The sequence below is a fragment of the Corapipo altera genome, unplaced genomic scaffold (assembly GCF_003945725.1).
Source record: "Corapipo altera isolate COAL_440 unplaced genomic scaffold, ASM394572v1 1, whole genome shotgun sequence".
In the NCBI taxonomy this organism is placed as follows: Eukaryota; Metazoa; Chordata; class Aves; order Passeriformes; family Pipridae; genus Corapipo; species Corapipo altera.
In genome coordinates this window covers 8,269,913-8,287,163 of record NW_020884873.1, presented here as the reverse complement: position 1 = coordinate 8,287,163, position 17,251 = coordinate 8,269,913, and positions in this window count along the sequence as shown.

Genomic DNA, 17,251 nt, shown 5'->3' with positions numbered 1-17,251 from the left:
TTGATACCTAGACATTGTTCAAGTCAATATCCTTGGCTTCTGCATTATAGAGACAAGAAAACAAAACTTTTTGAACTTGTGTTACTGGCTTTTTGTATGCGCTAAATGACCATTTGTGAAACTTGACAACATAAATTGTACTACTAATAGTAAATGGGTTTTTTTGCACTAGCCTTTGAGAGCTGTAACACATTTCAGTATTTTTACAATGTATTCTCTGGAAAGTGTGAATCTATTTGTCAGTTCTGAAAAAAAATATGTAACAATGAAACCTCAAAAGATGTTATGAAGTGTACAGTTTGTGATAATTTTATATTAAAAAAAGACAAGAAAAATAAAAAAACTCATTTGAAATAATTTTATTCTAATTGTTTCATATGTATTTTGAACAAGAAATAAAGTGATTAAAATTATTCTTTTTGTCTTTCTTACAACAGCAAACTGTTCAAAAGTAAATAAGGATCAGAGGATTATAATTGCAGAGGTTATTTTTCCTGTTTATTCTCTCCCTTTTCCATGCTGGAATTGTGCACCTGCAGCATATTTTCATTGTCTTATTGCCTTAAGATCAACTCTAAAAGAAAAATCAATTCATTTTCATTCTCCATGGGTGGGAAGAGGCACCTTTTGAACCTTTTGGCCCCAAGCTGAGCAGCCCTGACTATATCCAAGTGCCATGACAAGATGTTTGCTTCTCGTGAAACTGTTACTTTAAAATTCTACACCACGAAGAGGTGTAGGACATTTTTGCCACCAGCTTTGCAAGGTTCAAGACAGAATGCCTTTGAGTGAAAACAATTAAGTCAAGCAGCTCCACTATTAACTAGTACTTTGTGTAATGTCTTTCACATTATCTTCCATTTCCTGCGAAGATCATGTTTACTGTAATCTTCGAAGTCATTAGACTATATTTTAAATAATGGATTGATTATAATTTAATATTATTAAAGTATTTAAGAATATTGAAGTATTTCACTTAAGGACACAAGCCTAATTTCCATCTTCCCTATCCTTATTTGCATAATCATATAGATCAAAGAGACAAGAACTTTATCACCATTAAATATAAAAAATAGCCAGATTTGGATAGGATGCAATTTATGTTTAAACTGAATTGATGTTATAGGCAATAACAAAGCAATGATGACCCAGGGTGTACAGGTTCAAGTGTGTCAGACCGTTGTTGACACTTATAAGAACAGTACTATTTAAAGATGAAAACTAATCTGCAAGTGTTGTTTCAGTTGGATGGGGTCTTTTTCCCTTCTACCAGATGCTTAATTCCATATGATAAACATTGGAAAAAAAACACTAGTCTATCTGCAGCACTGGTGATTATTGTCTGGATAAAAATAGTATCCAAGTTCAATATACAAGCAATTGCCCTTTGGCAGGCTTTTGTAATTCTCCTGAAGTGAAATTAGATATATATTATTGAGGTTCCAATCCTGTTTCTGATCTCTGGTGGCTGAACATTAATCTATCCTAAGTCAAATTTTTGCTAAAGTGTTAAATGCAATTCAGTTCTCTGCTTCAATCCAGGGACGTGGTTCACATCTGTGATTGAAAGATTCAGTTTTCTTTGAAAACCTACTTGTCTTTCTCTAGCAATGGTAAGGTCATTTCAGTTTGCCATTGCCTTTAATCTTAATATTCCCCCTTTCATATATAAAATACTAATTTTTAGAAGGATGGGTTCTAATGGTAATGAATTTATTTTGGAAATTTATCTGTAATTTGCATAGAAACAACACCACTAAGATTTCATTGCAGTCTGTGAAATACGATTTCCACTTAAAGTCCTAATCCTTCTACTTCAGTCAATCCTGAATATATCTGCATTCCTTACATTAATCAAATTTACTAGCCCACAGAGGAGCCAGAGAACATGCAGCTTAAAATGGTGCAAAAACCAGAAGGGAAATCAGGAGCTGATTTGTCCAGAAAAGAGGATAAGAAAGGAAGGCAAACAAAGCCCTGAGAGATTTGGCCTTCGTGTTAGTTCTGCACCAAAGAAGCAAGAAATGGGTGCTGTCCAGGGCATTGTGGTGGCTTCTCCTCAGCTCCCTGACACATGGGGAGGGTGTCAGGATGGTGGTGCAGGTGTCTCCCCACTTTTTGCAGTGTCACGAGTTCAGCACTGGGTGCAAGTTGTGCTGTCTGGTGGGAAGCTTTGCCCCTACCCCTCTCCTGCACCTGCTCCTGCAAGTGCAAGGGCTGATGGCACACCATGGTAAGTTCTTTTCAGACCTCCATGTGTTTTGAGACAACCTTACAGTTTAGGTAAACTTTTGGCAGCTATCTTCTCCTTTTCAAACTTGGCTCAGAAATGCACTGAGAGTTACACCCTATTTACTTTAGGAGAGGATAATGGCTCCTGCGAAAAGCCATATTGTTCTACACTTCAGCCCAGTGAAAAACTTACATGATATAATTTTGCAAATTATTAAGTATTCTTGCACACACAGAAGAACACTGTTGTTCAGTCAATCTACACTATTACCACAAAATTAAAAGTGAGGCAGAGAGGATGAGGGATCAGAACAGAATCCAGATCTCCCATCTTCTCAAAACTACCATTCCTCTTCATGGATCTGTACTTTGCATGGAGTATATGAGAGTCTCCCAAAGGAAAGGATGTTATGCAGAAGGAGACAGAAAATGATTTTAAGAAAAAAATATAAATAGTAACCTCTTATCCTGCTAAAATACATTGGTTCAGATAAGCAGAGAGAAATATGATTTTCTCACAATATTGTCTATTCTGTCATTCTGAAAGTTGAATAAAAACCCTCCTGCCACTACTACTGTAGATAACAGAACCTGTTTTTTAAGTCAAATGACAGATATATGTATTTTCAGAACAAAAAGTCCCACATGAACTCCCTTCTCTGTGCTGCTTGTATGCAGCTCGGTTGATCACAATGCTGGTTACAGTAATACAAAACAGATAATTTTAAAAACTTTAAGTCTATGGCATTATAAAGACAAAAATCTTTATCAACTGTCACATTCTGAAGGTAGCATTTTAGAAGCAGTGCAAGTGCTCTGATTTGCAAATGCATTGATTTTTCTTAACATGCCCACTGTGCTTAAATTGCTCTATTACTCTCCTCTTTGGAATTTTAAAATGGAGCAATCACAGCCTAAGCCCTTCTGCTGAAGTGATGAGCATACTCACTCACACTTAGATGCTTTTTTGCATTCTCCAGCATATATATTTTATGCCCTCAGCCTTCACAGTACACATCTTCATAAAATAACAATTCTCTTTGTGTCTGTGTCATACATCCCATGGAACAGTGTTTTTCCAGTTAAGGTGACCAGTCATAGTTTCCCATTTTAATTTTTTTCATAGCTTTTCAATATGAATTCTCTTTTGTCTAATGCTGTTTCTCAAGGAAAATATTGAAGACAATTGCTTTGTTCCGAAGAGTGAGTGAGATTGACAAGAGACAGTTGTCTGTCCCAGCTCTAATATAATTTCAAACACAGAGCAGCATGTCAGGTTAAAAATTTTCTTTGCAGTGAGTGAAGAAGACTTTCTGTTGGGTTGACTGCTATAAAGTACTCACTGCGATTCAGGAATCAAGTCAATATCTGAGACTTTATGTATTAAATACCATAGGTGATGTTATAAAAAAATGGTTATTTGTAAAGTCTTTGCAATACTGAGATTGGGTAGACACCTTTTATCCAAAGTTGATAGTGTTTCATTCATTGAATATTACTTTTTTCAGTAGTACAAAAAAAATCCTTAAAAATATTGGGATGTAAAGTATTGAAATACAAAATAATGGCTTTGTACTTAAATATAGATGAAACTAACAAAACAGAAGTATGACCCATTTATACTCAGATTTAATTTAACTTAGAATTTACATTTGGGAATTCTTGGCATTTCAGCTCTTCATTTCTGAGCTCTGTGTCCATTAAGTCCACAAAGAAACCTACCTAATAAGTTTGTCTGTCCTTTAGCCTTGTTCTTTAGGTTATATTTGTTAAATCCAACTGGTTAAAACCAAGTCATAACTATTAGTTTTGGACATCCCTGAAATATAGGATCATTAAATAGCTTTTTTTTAAGAAAAAATTCTGCTAAAATCCCTGTGATACCAAGTCAGTCTGAAACCATTTTAGTCACCCACCATCTTCCTCATCATTAACAAATAACAGCCAAACAAAAAAGTACCTGTACCCAGGCCCTTAAGGCCAGAGCCCTGACCAGCACAGCAGCCAACCTCACGAACCTGGAAGGTGTCCAGAGAGACAACATCAAGCAATTCCTTGCTGATTTTCCTTTGTAGCTTGTGCTTCTGGCTTAAATGTGCTGTGATTTGGACAAAGTCAAGTCTTCTAACAGCTAAGGTGGACATGCTCTCCTGGCTGGAGAGCAGCACCTCCAGGCAGTGCACTGGCACAGGGAATTGACAGTTACTTTTTCCTGGGCACACAATCAGAAGGAGTAGTGTTTTGCAGGAGGGAGTTGGAGCAAAGCTTTGTTTTGGAGTTGTGGCTGTTGGCTAAAAACTGAAAGTAGATGTTTCTGGAAATGTATGCCTGTTTTTTACTTATAAAATTTTATTCCTAAGCTGTTGATCAGTTCTTAATTCCCAAAGCTTGATCAAATCAATCCACTGAGGTTAAAGGTTAGGAACTGATCCCATCACACAAGCATAAAATATTGGCAAGCATAAAAAAAAAAAAATTCCCTTATGTTCTTCCCAAGTTCCATGAAATTACTTATATATTCAAAATGACCATTCACTGCAATAACACAGGGGATCATTCTTGTTGTCTCACAAATATTTTCATTGGCAGCAGAAATTGGCTCACGTGCTTTAGCTGTGGCACAAAGGCTCTTAATGAGATCAGCATAACCATAAATTCAACCACTATTCATGATGTTTCAGAGAAGCAGCCTTTGGGGTGAGACAGAAGGAAGAAATCCAGGAGAGATAAGAAAAAGAAAACAAAAATGTATTGTCAAACTACACAATGTTTTGTTGCTCTCAACTGACTCTCATTACTTCCCTTGGCCTGATTTTAAAGTGACTTTACATAAAATATCTCTAGCAGAAAAGCAAATGTCAGTCAGGCATATAGAACCATTTATCTGAGTAGCAGTAGAGCTTGGTTTCTAATTCTTTCAAACCAGAGAAGGAAAGCTGCCTGATGCTACCCATCCATGGTCACACATGGGATCTTAGCTAGGGGATGGTGATAACCTGCCTACAGCATAGTAATACAAGCTAATTTTGGTATCCATTTTATTGCATAAAGAACTCACAAGCTAATACGAACTCTGATTATCTTCCAAGTGAACTGAATTATGTGTAATTTTGACTGACATTGTTGTCTGGTAATATTTATCTGTGTGCTTGCCTGCTAGTAATAATTAGATTTAAATATTTACATTGAATTCTTATTGAATTTGGATATTTAAGGTCTATTATGCAGACAAATACATGCTGCATACTCAAGTAAAATGATATCAAGCATAGCTTTCAGAAAACTAATTGAACATCTGCAAGTAATGTTTTAAATGTCTGTGCTGTATGAATGACTGTGTAAGCGTACTACAGAATTAAAGTCTTTTAAAGCATCTATTTTTTTTTCTCCCACCTCAAAGGTGGTATATGTGGCTAGGGCACTCACATCTAAGTTCTTTCCTATTTACCAATGAATATAAACTTCTGTTTTGTTCCATCTAGAAACCCTATCATGGCAAGCTGTGGGATTGTACTGAAGGGAACTATTGTGTCGTCCCCTTTCAGTCATATGACTCCATGAGGAGTTCTGCACTCCTCAATTGTTTCCTTTCCTTCACACTTCATGGCTGATATTTAAGTGACTGGATTGAGCCTTGCTTCTCTCCCCAGAGGAAGAACTTCCTATATCCAGGATCAGCCTGGGGAAATGTATTCAATGACATTTCTTTGTCTTTGTGCCTTCTCTTTTTGCTTCAGGAAGGAAAGCACAAGGTATTATCTGCTCAATCCAGGTCATTTTCGTTTGAAATGATACTTTGAAAAAGCCAAACTTAGCCTTTTTCCTATCTTCTCTGGTTCCCTACCTGTATGAAGAGGAAGAACTTGACCCCACTCTCCTCTGAATGACTGCAGCCATGACATAGAGCACTTGTAGAAGGTAATGTGGGGTGCTGGCCTGTCTTTCTCTACTGTGTAAGCAAGTCCTCAAAGCAACCAGCTGCAATTCAACTCCTCTATTCCCAGCAAAAGTGGAGTCCCACCAGCACTTTATTTCCTACCAACATAATTTTCAGTTGCAAGTGTGACTACTTGCCTAGCACTTTAGTATCTGCTCTTGTTAAAAACTTCCAACCTAACTAGATTGATGAGGAGTTGAAAAAAAAAAAGGGGGGGAAAGTAAGGAAAAGGGAAGGAAATGGAACATACTAAAATCTAGTGAAAGTCATATGATTTTGATTCTATAACTGTTATCACAGCTGGTGTTGCTTGGTTTTGTTTATACAACTTCGTGTTCTCAACACTGCAGACTGGCAAATGTGTCTAAATAAGTGGTTTGCCCAAGAAAGTTGAATTTAAAAATAGAACTATCTTTAACCTGATTGTGCAAGGTGAGGTGCTAAAGAGTAAGAATATATTGTTTCACATCTTCAAAAGCTTTCAAAGTTCCAGCTGATTGTCTGGTGAGTGATGACACTTGCCAAGCGCTGGCTTCAGTCCTAGACTCATGAGAAATCCACTAAAAATATTTTTCTATGTTGAATTCAGTCTGCTTGCTGCTGTCAGGATTGGATTAGTCACCAGAATATGTTATTTTTCTTTTGGTCTACTGGCACAGGCCTTGATGATGTCAATATTAATCAAAATGCCCTAGGGTAAGAATAGAGGAACACAGATACATTTCCTTCAGCTGTTTACTTAAGAAACAGAAAAAGTTAAGGAGTTTTATCATCTATCTTCAGAAGCAATGCTTGGTGAAAGCAGTCAGACAAATTACTTTGAGTGTTCAGTGTCACTTTGTGTGATTTAGATTTAATACATCAATAATGCATTTACTTTAGATCGTACATTCAAATTGCAAGCATTTTGATCAAAATATATCTATGCATTCCGGAGAAGCAAATGAGATATATAGAGAGGTATATCATCTCCCTGCATACAAGGTGTATTTTTCCCAGGAGAAAGGGCATTCTTGCTCCCTGCATTCAAAGGAGAGTTTCTGAATATACAGGTGGATTCATTGTAGTTGACAGTCCTGTTTCCATAACAATCCTATTGCCCTCCATGATGAGTAAGGTCAAGGTAACATTGTTCAGTTCTTGTTTCTGAGGAGCACTGGTGCACTGGCTGCTGTATACAATCTGTAAAGGTTTTTCAAAGAGACAGATTTAACTATTATCTTTCAAGATTACCACAGCCTTTGTTTTAACCTTTGTATAGGGCTTTTGTCTGTACAAGGAACATGAAAATGCAAGGAAATGAAAATACAGACCCGATCCTTTTGAACAGGGATTTGTCAGATACCTCAGCTTTCTTAGGAATCCTATGGTGTTTGTTCTGAGGGTTTGGGATTTTTTTGTTTCCCAAAACTTCAGTGTTTGGTCCCACAAGAAAGTACCAGGTTTTAAGCCTTTATTAAAGTAAATGTTACCATTATAATTGTGCCATAAATTTGAAAGTGCAGCTGTAGCATACCTGGAAGACTACAAATTCAGATATGTGTAAATGTTGACATTCACTATCACATATGTTTTTAAATAATCCTGTGAATTTGTGACTATTGGAATTGGGAGCATTGCATTTACACTCATGAAAAGTCTGTAGTTTCCATCACTTCTGAAGTATTACGGCAACTAAAGCTAAGGAGTTTTTGGGTGGATTACTGAAGAAATTATGTGCAAGAAATTGCAAGATAGCTCCTTCTTTATGAAAGGCACAGTTAAGATCCCTGAGCTGTAGAGAGTGTGAGCAGAGCCAAAATTACCTTATTAATTCCATCCTACCCACCTGCATGAACAAATAGTTCCTGTTCTGCTCATCCCTGAGAATGTGAAACTATTTCTTACAGTGGTAGCCTCCAAACACCCTCAGTCTCCCTCTACCTCCCTCAGCTGCATCAACTTCATATTCCTCAAGCTGCTGAGCATTTATTTAATAAACATAAAGGTAGCATTTTCCTCTTTCATCACAGAAAATGGAAAAATATCCCTTTTGCTTTGCTCCATCTTCCCTTCTACCCAAACACTAAAATGACAAGGCTGACTGGATGGTACATCTCTTCATGGACTGCAGTCCCTTGAAGAGGTATATGAAGATTAAGGTTACTTGTGTCATGCTATAATTATTCCTACTTTTTATGAGACTATTTGTGTAAAATCAAATCATTACCATAACTAGCAATTGGATTTTCCTCTGCCTATCCTCATACCCTGATAACCTGTTGATTTCTAAATCTGTGACATTTATGTTCCATGTTCTTTGTTCCCTCTCGCTCTTTAAGATTGTTTACTTTGTTGAATCTGAACAAATGCCAAAGCTGAAAAAACTCTTTTGAACTACTTTTTTTTTCTGTCTCATTTTACATACTGTCAAACTGATTACTGCTTATAAATAATCATTTTTTTTCTTCATTTCACACATACCTGCTTAGAACAATCTGTATCCATTAAAATGATTCTGGAGCTTCCTATACAGTAAATCTCAGAAGATTGGACATGAAAATTGCAGACTTAAATCTTACAGACATGGCCTTTCTTCTACCTTTCTACCAGTTTCTTCCCTAGTGACTCCAAGCATTGTGTGCTACAGGATGGGGTGCAAGACACCTCATTCTTAGATGACTCATTCTTAGACAACTGGCTGCCAACACCAATGATACTCGTGATCTGCTTGACACCTTTGCATTCGAGTGAATAAGATTCTTTATGTTTAAGTTACTCTATTCTTACATCTAATTACTCCCTGATTCTAATTAAACCTCATCTACCTACACTAACTCTGTTGTCAGCTAGGCTTAATTTTTGCTAACTCCTATATTCATGTGCATTCTGCAGTCATTTGACACATTCTGAATACTTTCTCTTACTACTTTTCTTCTTACAGTTTTTTGCTTTTCACTAGATTTTTCACTGCCTAAGTATTTTGAAAAAAAAATTCAAGTTTAGCTTAAATATGAGATCCTGTGAACAACACATACTACAGAACTAGTTGCTGACTAATATACCTGGTGATGCCTCCACCAGGCTCAGACAGCAGTGACCAATTTGACTTGCTAAGTTGCACCAGAAGGACTACATGTGCAAGTAATGTAGATTACAAATTATAAGATCATCTTCTTAGGCAGCTCAACCAGAAAAAAAACCCAGAAGAAACAAAAAAACATTAAACCAGCACAATTTTATAGCCATAGGTAACATATAGTTTGGCAATGTGGCATCAAAACAACAAATAAATTTTTTGCAGGTTTACCCATTTATCACTTGAAAAAGTTTTAAAGTAATGCTACAGGCTAAAAAAAAATTGAGAAAGCAAAAAAAAACCCTCCAGCTTGCCTCACTCTTGTATTGCAGTTTGTACAGACATGTATAAATGTACAAAATCCCCACTCAGCCTGCAGTAAAAAAGATTTTCTGTGAACCAAGGGATGATGTCCCAGAGAGGGACTGAAACAAAGCAATGGGGCAATCAGCTGCAATATGAACAGATCCCCTTAACAGCACCCAAATCAATTATTTCTGGAGACCAACTCTCATCTTCCAGTCATGTCATGCTCTTCCAAGAGAGACTTTGAACACAAGCTGTACATGTCCTAATATTTAGATTAGGTCGTAATCTTACTTTTATACATATCAATAATAAAAAGCTGAATAGTTCAGTTCACAGTGGCTACCTGGGCTAGGAAAAGGAGTATAACTGTATTCCAGATGCAAGATTAATTCTTGAATGAACAAGGAGAACATTTGCAGTAGTGAGAATTTGGAAGCATGCAGTACTCCCGCTGTCAATTTATAAAGCATAAACTGCAGCAGAGAGCCAGGAAAGATTCAAAATAAAAACAGCAGGAGGAAAGAAGTTCTTGAGAAATAAAAGAGAATGCAATTCCTTCTGAAGAGAATATTTCCTCTGAAGAGAATTAAATTTCCCCTGTGTTTTCTCCTTACATATAAACTGTAATTCCACCTGCGAGTCTTCAGTTCTATGTCTGTGTTTCTCCACAAAAGATATTAACATTTTTGCCAGCAAGCACAGTGCAGACAGATTCCTGATAGATGACTACTCCAAGAACACTATGTCTAAGATGACTGAAGTTCAATTTGATCTGGTCAATAAAATGAAAACAAGCCCTCTGACAAACAGCTAAGCTGATTTGATGCCTTTTGAAATATTTAAGAAAAGTAAACATATTCTTCTTGGATCCCTTCTTCAAACCCTCTTATATACCCGGAGTTTCTCATGTAATCAATACTAGATGCAGGTAATATGCTGTTTTATCTGTTTTCTAAAATTAGCCTATGGGTACCTGCCTACAGGTACCTGCCTACGGTAGTAATCTTGATAGTCACAGCTGACATTCACTACGTGCCTAAAATCAGATGGTTTGGTTTGATTTGGGTTTTTTTTAGATGAAACAAATAACCTCTGCATTCCCAGATGTGAAATTGTTTGCTACATCTTCTCTGTCACTTAGTCTACAACAAGTTTTATCAAAGATTAGCATCTTGTTAAAGGTGATATGCATGTTTTACAGCCACAGACAAATGTCAAGGCCTCTGTATCAACAGTGCAATTTAGCAATAAGCTTTTGTTAGTATCCCCAATGCACAGAGATCTGCTATGGCAAGTTGTGAGCTTACTTTTATAAAGGTTCATCTAGTGAATGCTGTTGGATAATTCTGAACTTGCTGTCACATCTGAGCTGACACATACTTATTGCTGTGTATCAGATCTACCATTCATATCATCTCAGCTGAGCGTGTGCTATACTGGAGTATGCAAGGACACATAGACTTTTTAAAGACTCAAATAATTACCCTCAGTGGAAATTTTGTGGAAGGCAATACTTGGAAAGATGACTGAACCCAGGCAAGAATTTTCTTTCTACAGTTTGCCTTTTGGGTTTTTTCTATCAGAAAAAAATATTGTGCAGTTATCCTTGATCTCACTGTGAGTGCTGTGGCTCACCTGCCTCCTGTCTGATACAGAGATTTTGGACCTAAGTGCAGTTCCTTGCAACAATTTCCTTACCCTGCCATTTCTGTGCACTGGATCTCATATTATACCTGTATTTTCATAATTAACTGATTCAGATTAATTGTTTCTTAACTGACCTGAGGAACATAGAGCCCTACATGAACGAGATTATATGAAATGTCAGTGGATTTATCTATATCATCACTACAAAACATGGACTCCGATAGAGTAATCCCCATCTCTGCTGCTCCTAGAGCCAATGGGCAAATGCACAGGCTAAGAGGTCTGTGATTGCCCACTGTCCCTGGCCCATTTAGTCTAAAAAAAATACACAAGCCAATGTGAGGCAAGCGTGTAAAAATTATTTCCATAAATTTAATCCTGTTCTCAAAAGCAAGGGAGAAACATAATTTTGCATTCTAATTTATTTAAATGCATTTACGTGCTCTTTCTCATCAAATAAATGGTGTCAAACAACCATCCGTGTAATTTACTTTAGTCACAAACTGCAGCTATTTGCAGTGACTAATATCTTGCTGCCCATCACCTAGGCTATTACAATGCCAGATATGCTAATTACTTCCTTGAATGTGCAGTACAAAATGTGCTTGGCTTGAAATCATTCTTTAGACAAGTAAAGCATGTTGTTTTTTTAGCCTGGCAGTTTAATTGCACGACTGTCAGCTGTATCAGAGCAAACATCTTTTCCTTCCTCATCTTTCATGCCCTGGTCTGTCTGCTTGCAGTGTGCTTGCAATTTCTAAGTAGGTAAAAAAACAAACAAACAAAACCCAAGAAAAATGAAAGAACATTTACAGCTTATAAAGCTACATATATGGCCATCTTAATACATGTATAAGTAGAGTTGAGTAACATAGGAAAGAAATGAGAAATCATTAAGAATAAGCCCAACTTCCATAAACGTTGCTGGTATGTCCATTCTACACAATTGTACAAAGGCCATTGATGTAGAAGGGAATATTTACACCAACAGATATAGTATTTGATCTGCCCACATTAAGTTACATCCACCAGTGTGAAGACTTCCCACGGAATTTAAGAACCACTTTGCAAATGAGCAGGGATGGAGGTCAAACTGCATGGCTGACTGCTCAGGTGTCATCAAGAAACATCACAAAGGCTAGATCAGGAAAGTGGATCATGGGAGGGTAAGGACAAATGTCAAATAGTGGCAGGGTACAGTCATCCAGAAAGTTTCTACTTTTTATAAATATTATATAATATGGACTCATGATTCTAGACTAGCTAGAAATATCTAGCTTTTCTAATTTTAGATGCTCAGGATAATAGTTTTGTCTTCAAATAACGCACTTCCACTATTTTAAAATTGCTCTGAAAAACAGTTTTTCCTCTCTTCATTATCTCCCTTACTCCTCCAGGTAAAAATAGGAAGGTCTCAGAGTTTGACCTCAGCTCAAGGTAAGACTCACTACCTACTTCTACATTTCTGGTTTAGGAAATTACCAAGATCAAGGCCAAGTCCTTCATCTACTTTGTCTACCTCAGGGGCATCCTTTGGTCCACATGAAAGCACTCTCCATGTAGAAAATACCCAAAAAGGTTTTTACTCTTTGTCTGGCCCAATAGCCTCCATCTGTACTCTCTGCCTGTGTACTGATGTACTGTAACCAACTCCAGGTAAACAAGACAGACTATCATGCTTTCCTGCTAGAAAAAAATGGTGGTGAGGGCTGAAAAGATAGCTGGGATCTGTATTCTTTTGAAATTCTAACTGAGCAGCTATTGCTAATGTGGTCAGTGTGGACATGAGACGGCAGGTATCCAGAGTATGATAGGTATTCAAATTGCTTTGGAGAACAGCTATCTCAGATGTAATGTTAACGTAGACTTGACACCTTTTCTGTCTTGTTCATGCATACAGAGCCCAAGAAAGGCCTTAATATTTATCCATAAGAAAAGTACTACTTTAAATTATATAATTTTCTTCATTTCATTCTGCTTCTATGTTGAGATAGGAAGCATCTTTGGACCTTGTTTCTTGAGAGTATTAACATTTCTGCAGTCAAACTGAATCCTCTCAGTTGTTGCTCAGATCCTCTGTAAGGTACAATATGGCCTTGTATGGATTTAAATATTCAACGTAAAACTCAAAGTAAGTTTTACAGTTAATTTACACTTATACTGAGTTTACATTTACACTTTTATTTTTCTCAATAATCTCTGAAAAACAATCTCTTTCTGTCAGCCAGACCCACCATAACCAAACCAGTGATTCTGACAGAAAATTAGAATACCACTATCCTTCATATAGTTCACTGAGAGAGAAAATAGCAGGACAATTAGCACAGCTGAAAACACATACAAAAAGGAAAGCCTAGTGCTTCCTATTAAAAATATATCTATGTAAACTGGTGTGCAAATTCCTTCTATAATTTTACTGAAGGGTTTGTAGGTATCTTCTGAAGTGTTTCTGTCTTTGAAGTGTGTGTGTCTTTTGCATGCACTGCATGCTGATGGGTTGATAACACACATCTTGCCTCAGGCACATCTTGAGTTGGCTTCAGCTAGCCAACAGTTTAGCAGTTATCTACCAGTCTAGCACAGCCTGACAATATCCACAAAAGCAAAAGGACTACACAATGCAACATTGCAAGGGAGTGAGGGGAAGAATGGTGGGAAATGGCAAAAAAAAAAAAAGAAAGCCTCAAAAACGGAGGTTATAGGATATGTTTCTTGTTCACTTGCAATTAATTTAACTTTGGATTTCTACACATCTCTCTCATGCTACTGAATTCCAAAACTGAAACTCTGGGTTAATAGGCACAAAATCAAGAAATAAAGAGAAAAATGGTATTGTAGTGTGCTTGCCCTGATGCTTTTTGTGCTGTAAATTAACATGTGTCAATCAGAAGAAGAGAAGCTTGTTATTTCTACTTCTGTCATTGTTAAGTTTTGCTAAGAAAACACAAAATGTAAGCCCCATGCATTTAACATTGGAGGTGTAACTCATTGCAGGAACTTCACATTTAGGACTTTCGTTTATTACAGTGCCATCCTGGGAACTTTCCCATTGTGTACTTTCAAAAAGATGATTGTCATATGTAGAAGAAAGAATAAGCTTCAGCTAATGACTGTTCACACAGCCAAAAAAAAAGGTTTGACTATAATCCACTTGAAGAGGTAAGAAGAAATGAACTTCAATGAATATATGTTCTTTTGAAGTCCTGCAGAGGAGTGATCTGTGTGGAACTGAAGTTTTCTGTTTACATGAAGCCCATGTCTCAGAAAAAGCCAGTCACTACATCAGTGAGTCAGTGTGGGCTAAGCCAACGCTGCATGGATTTGGGAGCAATGCATTGCCATATCTGTCAAAGAAAATCCTAGTACTGAGATCCTGTCCATCTTCCTCATCTCCACCACAAGCACTTATAGCATGCAGAATTCGTGCTAGGTATTGCTTGATTCTTCTTCAAGTGGAAGAGGTGTTTGACTTTTGCATAGGTTTGTTTCTGTCCTCATAAATGGAAGGTCAACATATACCTGAATCACTTTTGTGTATCATGAAAATATGGTATAGAGGAAACAATTATGAAAATAAAGGAGGAATTAAGAGAACCAGAGAACAATAAGGAAAAATTATATTAATCAACACTGAGGGTAGGTGGAAAATAGAGCCTAGAAGAATAGACAGGCAAAATACAACTACATTGTATAGGAAGGCTTTCATGACGTAAAAGTGCCTGGGTCAGGTGAACCAAATTCTCTCATTGAAAGAGGTGTTTTATACCTCTCCTCAGCAACTGTCACCCTGCCAGACCTCAGGGAGCCATGATAGAATAGTCCCCTCCACTCATGGGACCCTACAACACTGGCCCAAGTTCACCAGTAATCTGAGTGGTTTAACAAAGAACATGGATAGCTTTCCAAAACAAATTTTTAACATGGAAAAGGAGACACGCTTATGTGCAACACAAGCTGATCATGAATAGCGGATCACCCTCAAGGTTACCTTTCCTAAAATTATAATTTGAAGTCACTGTCATTGTACATGTAGCATGTGTAAATTACTTCTATTTCTCCTCTTCTCTACAGAAAAATTCCAGCAATATATTTTTTAATAAAATTTTGAGTTGTAATTGTTCCAGTCCAGTCTTGCCCCTCTGGCAGATTGATGTGGATTATTTTAACATCCTTCCCTACTGGCTGGCTGTAGATTCCCTTTGCGGTGCTTATTACTGTTTTGTTTTCAAATCAATGGTAATGGCAATGCAAAAATAAAAACTCAGCACTGGTTTTACGATGTTGGGTTCTACTGGTTTCTGTATTGTCAGTTTTACTGTTTGATTGTTGTGAGGCTACAAATAATCCTGAAGTTTGGGGTTGAGCTTTTCATTTTCATCTTCATTTACAAACAATGTCATAAAAGTGAACTCTATTCCATAGCCAGCTCAAATCCACTGACTAGAGTGAACATTTGGCCAGAAGTCATGGCAGAATTTAACTCACGAAGTTGAAAAACACATACTATATATCTTAGCTAAAATGTTTTTATTTGACAGCTTCTGCAGAAAATTTCTTTGCTAGAGGTCAAACAATTCATTTAGTAAACAACTGATCTGAAAATTAAATGCATAATTAGCAGCTTGTGTGCATTATAAATAATGCTTAATTGCAAACAAAAATAGCTTTATTTGACATGAATTTCCATAAAAAAACCAGAACTGACAGGACAAGAGACTGACAACTGACTGAGAAGGATGGGCAGAAAAGTCTAAGGAAGAAGTTATTTACCCATCAACAGCTTGGGCATGCTAATCATTACAGTCATATAAAACTTCATTCTGCCAATCTGGGAACTACTAGACATGGACTTCATTAACTTTTTTGTCTTTTTATGATTAGTCACCTCTAAGTACAGTTCCAGGATGCAGACCCTAAAAGGCTTCCATTGGAGGTGGGCATCTTTACATAGTAGGTTTAAGCCAGCAGGCTCGCCTTTCTTGCCTCCTTTTTACACTCCAGGTACCCTGGGAAATTCTAGAATAATTGGTCCAGAAGGAAATCCTGCAGGCCTCCTGGTCCACAACTCCTCACACAGGAGGGCCAGCTTCGAAGTCAGATTCAGCTTCGAAGTTGGATTCTGGTTCTCAGGGTCATATCCAGCTAGAAATTCTTTTAAATGTTGACTTAAGAGTGTGAGGATGAGATTTAGAGTCAGACCAGATTAAGAAACTGGGTGCTCGAGACAAAGTCACAGCCTTCATTCTGCTCACAGGTATAGACATTTTGAAAAATAGAGACCTTAACACCAAAGTCTAAATTTCATTATATGGTGATTTTTAGATCTGAATTGTGCAAATGTGGATTCTAATATTGCTTCCTTGGGCCAGCATTTGTCAAATATTTGACCAGATTCCCTACAGAAATATACAAACATAACTGAGTCAGTGATACTATGCAGGGGTGACACCAAGAGAAACTTACTGGCAGCAACGAAGCTGCTCTTGATTGTCTATGTTTTCCTAATCACCTGAAAATCAAGGAAAAGTGGATATAGGATGGTATGAGGCATCTATATTTTCCCTGGGGCAAATCAGCAACTTTTCTAAGACAGAAGCAAAAAATGATGAATTATAAAAATGAAATCACACAAGGAAAAAAGCTGAAAATAAAAAAACCCAATCCTATCTGTAGGTGTTTAGGTGTTAACAAAGTATTTCCTTAAAAATAATATATGTATTTATATATATAAAATTTTTGTTTGTTTGTTTATCATATATGTGGTCTACATGTTCTTTCAAGACTTGTCAGTTCTGTTTTCTGTTGTTTTCCATTTAAAGTTTCAAATTTTCTCCAAGAAATCCATAACTTCTTTTTTAAAGTCAGACAGCAATGTTACATTAGGTTTCTCGTCCATTTGTGTAATAAATTAAATAAATATTATATACGTCTTATATAAAATAAACCTATAAAACATAGAACCCAGAGGCATTCGCACAATAGCAAGCCACCTTTTAAAACAAAGAACTCTTTCTTTGAGTCAACCATTTTCAAGTACAGTGGTTTAATTTACACACAGAGGACCCTTC